This window comes from Mytilus californianus, unplaced genomic scaffold, assembly GCF_021869535.1.
Source record: "Mytilus californianus isolate M0D057914Y unplaced genomic scaffold, xbMytCali1.0.p SCAF_27, whole genome shotgun sequence".
NCBI lineage: Eukaryota > Metazoa > Mollusca > Bivalvia > Mytilida > Mytilidae > Mytilus > Mytilus californianus.
Window position 1 is genome coordinate 44386 of NW_026262676.1, and position 4727 is coordinate 49112.

The following is a 4727-nucleotide window of genomic DNA, read 5'->3' on the forward strand; positions in this document are numbered from 1 at the left end:
AATTATAAAAAAGCTGCAGGAACAATTGTAGTCTTTTCTCTCAGGTGTTTATATTAGTAAAAAGACATCCAAGGTTATTTAGAAATGTTATTGCTGTTGAAACTTTAAAAAGCTATCTATAGATAACATACTTTCATCTATTTGTACAGAAGTATCAAAATACTGTTTATTCAAAAAGTAAAATTTTGAATGAGATGTCTGGCATAATTATACTCCTACCTCTGTGGATGGGAAAGAAGGAGATCTCCATCTTTAAAAGATTGAATATGGGATAAAATGATATCAGAAAGACTTATACAAGTTACGGCAAATATATTCAAACAAACAGTATTTTGATGTCTTCAATCATGACTATTTGATGTTTACATGATGATACATGTATTCAGGTATTGGTCAGGTCAATGTTTGTGCTGAACATAGTTAAAGAAATTTTACACATATTCATTATGATCTACATTTTGCAAATAATTGTATAATAAACCAAATTAGGGTTAAATCTAGAATTTGTCATGTTGAAGTCCAAAGCAAAATGTCTTAATATGTTTTTAAAAATTTATATTATTAGCAAGGCCTTTGCAAATTCTATTCAGTGAAATTATTTAACCTAGTTACTACAAACAGTATTTCTAACTGAGAAAAACATGTAATTTATTTGGCATCTTTATTTAATTATATATGTACAAACAAACGTAAGAACAGATATCCATTGAAAATAAAATAAATGTATTAGATCACATGAACATTGTTGTTTCACTTCTATCAAGAAATATGTTTAGTCATGTTAATTCCCTAAATCAACACGGTAACACACAAAAAAAACCAATTATAACTTGCACATCACCACATAATACTGGATAATCAAATGGAGTGGAAAAAGAGGGGCACTTACTGTGCTGATTATGTGTGGTAGTGATGGTAAGTCTATTTTTTGTCAAATTTATTCGGAATGTATTTTTGTAATATTAAAAAGAAATGAAAAGAAAACGAGAACAAATGCTCACATTTATCTGAATCTTTAATGTGTGATAAAAGAAAGATTAACCATACTTGAATGGGACATTCTAACTCATATCATAATAAGAAAATAAACAGAAAATGCCATGATTCCTTTACATAATATTTTATGTTGGTGCTCCTTTAGAAATGAGTCTTATATATAAAGCAAACACAGCCTATTTACACCGAAATCTGCACATGATACTTAATAATACTTCAAAGTTTGATAAGAAAATGCAAAGGAAACTGCAAGATATCAATCATAACATTTGGTAAAAGCAAACTAAGGGAGCTACCATTTGATTTTTATGGGGGGGGCTAGGATGAAATTTGAAAAAAATAGGCAGGACAGGAGTTTTGAGTAAAAAAAAAGGCAGGATGAGATTATTTGCCAAAAAAAAAGGCAGGATGACAATTTGTGTAAAAAAAAAGTCAGGATAAACTAAATAAAAAGGCAGGACCGAATAGAGTGAAAAATAAAACGGCAGGACTGAATAGAGGGAAAAATAAAACGGCAGGACTGAAAATAGGGAAAAATAAAAAGGCAGAACAAAATTTTTCATCCTAGCCCCCCATAAAAATCAAATGGTAGCTCCCTAAAGTTAGAGAAAGGAAAGGAAAAATTCAGCAATTTTTCAATTTGTAAAGGGGCATAACTCTAGAACGGTTTAAGTGACACCAACAAAATTAAAACTTGGTGTGTGTTGTGTGGTAAAAACATTGTGATAAAGTTTCATAACATTTGGTTGAGGCAAATAAAAGCTGGAGAACGGAAATCAAATCTGGGACGTACATACGGACGAACAGACTTACATACGGACAAGGGTAAAATTCAATGCCCCCTCAGCTACGATGGGCCATAAAAATTAGCAAGTTCTGTCATTTTTTTTCCTGTGAATATTCAAAAAGAAAGGTTTTTTCCAATTTCCCCTATATCCATTCAGAAATCAGCCTATTTGCACCCATTTTCAGAGGTTAAAAATTCTCTTGAATGGCCGGTGACCCCCAAATTTTATTCCAATTTTATAAAATAGAGACTTCAAGCTTTTCAGTGTGAAAAAATGAGCAACTTCTGTCATTTTGTTTGCTGTGAAATTTTAATGAAAGAGGTTTTATGTCCATTTTCCCTATATCTAGCCTTTTTGCACTCATTTTCACAGGTCAAAAAATCTCTTGGATGGCCTGTGACCCCCAAATTTTATTCCAATTTCATAAAATAGAGACATCAAGCTTTCCGTATGAAAAAATGAGCAACTTCTGTCATTTTGTTTGCTGTGAAAATTTAATCAAAGAGGTTTTTATGTCCATTTTCCCTATATTAAGCCTTTTTGCACTCATTTTTAGAGGTCAAAAAATCTCTTGGATGGCCGGTGACCCCCAAATTTTATTCCAATTTCATAAAATAGAGACATCAAACTTTTCAGTATGAAAAAATGAGCAACTTCTGTCATTTTGTTTGCTGTGAAAATTCAATCAAAGAGGTTTTTATGTCCATTTTCCCTAAATTTAGCCTTTTTGCACTCATTTTTAGAGGTCAAAAAATCTCTTGGATGGCCGGTGACCCCCAAAGTTTATTCCAATTTCATAAAATAGAGACATCAAGCTTTTCAGTATGAAAAAATGAGCAACTTCTGTCATTTTGTTTGCTGTGAAAATTCAATCAAAGAGGTTTTATGTCCATTTTCCCTATATTTAGCCTTTTTGCACTCATTGTTAGTGGTCAAAAAATCTCTTGGATGGCCGGTGACCCCCAAATTTTATTCCAATTTCATAAAAAGGAGACATCAAACTTTTCAGTATGAAAAAATGAGCAACTTCTGTCATTTTGTTTGCTGTGAAAATTCAATCAAAGAGGTTTTATGTCCATTTTCCCTATATATCCATATAGCCTATTTGCACTCATTTTCAGAGGTCAAAAAATCTCTTAGATGGCCGGTGACCCCCAATTTTTTTTGGATTTTTTCAATTACCATGCTTCAAAATTTAAGTTCACAAAGTATAACAAAATTCTGTCATTTTTTTTCTATACCCCTGAACTACCTTAAAAGTTAAAATTGGATCTTGTACAGTCTCAAACATCTTTGACTGAAGTTGCGCTTGACAGAGATTCTCAAACAAGGACCAGTCCGCCTTCTCAAGTTTCCAACGTGGTACTCTCTGTTGGGCAGAAGTAAAAAGATGTTCAAGTACTATGGGAAAGTGATCACTTCCACATAGATCATCATGACCACGCCATGAATAATCCAGAAGAAGAGAGGGATCGTAAATAGTGATATCAATAGAAGAATATTGATTGATTGATTGTTGGTTGCTTTACGCCGCATTAGCACAACAAGGCTATATCGCGGCGAGAGCTAATTCGAATATTTTTTTACAATTTAAAGCATATTCTTAAAATCAGACAAAAGGCCCTTCAATAAACTAAAATTCTAGATAAAAGCAAATTGATTATTTACAAATAAAAATGAACATTAAGATAATGTGATAAAATTTAAAATCGTTTTAAATATAATAACATTTTTTATATTTTAGAATATATTCCAACTTCTTTTAAGAATGAAACAATATTTGTAAATGGAACATTATTAAATAAATCATACATATTATTGACATTGAAATGCTTCTTGCGAATATCAGCAAAGTCAATACAATTGATTAAAACATGTTTAATAGTATACTTGCAGTTACAAGGTATACATTGTGGTTCTACTTCATTTTTTAAAAGATATTCGTGTGTTTTTCTAGTATGACCAATACGACATCTAGAAATAACACACTGATCTTTTCTGCACATAAAATTATTGAAAGGTTTACCTAAATTAGGTTTAATTTCATGTAATTTATTATCATCTTTTTTACTCCATTCATTTTTCAATATATTAAAAACATATTCTCTAATATTAGATTTAAAATCGGTATATGGTATATCACAGTTAGATAAAGGGTCACCCAGGGCATTCTTTGCCTCAAGGTCTACAGCTGTGTTTCCAAGGATTCCAACATGACTCGGCACCCATAGAAATAATATTTCTTTAAGAAGAATTTTTAAATTCCTCATTACATATAAAATTTTGAGAATTGTTGGGTTTTTAATTTTAGTATTTTGTATAGCTTGTAAGCATGAAAGTGAATCAGAACATATAATAAATTTGGATTTATCTGAAGAAGCAATAAATTTCAAAGCCAAAATTATTGCTTCTGCTTCAGTAGTAAAGATCGATGCATCAGATGGCAAACGGAGAGTTGCAGCTCTGTCCCTGAAGACAGCAGCAGATGCAACTCTGTCACCATCTTTTGATCCATCAGTATAGACAGTTGAGAAATCTGAATAATTGGCTTTGATTTCAGCATAGTGTTGCTGAATTAAAAGAGGGTTTGTTTTATTTTTATTGTGTTCACGGAGATCAAATATCATTTTTGGTTTGGGAAGTTCCCATGGAGGACATTTGCAAGTTTCAACTTGAGCAACAGATTTAAAATCAAAAGTAGCTAAATGTGGTTTTAAACGTATACCTAACGGAGGAATTTTATTTTCATGTTTTGCAAAAATATCTTCATAAATTGAATTAAAAACACAGCTGTAGGCAGGATTATCTGAGTAGGCTTTTAGTTTGACAGCATATTGAAGTCCAAGCTTCAAACGTCTGTTAGAAAGTGAGTGCTCATCAGCTTCTACATACAGACTCTCAACTGGTGAGGTTTTAAATGCGCCAAGACAGAGACGCAAACCC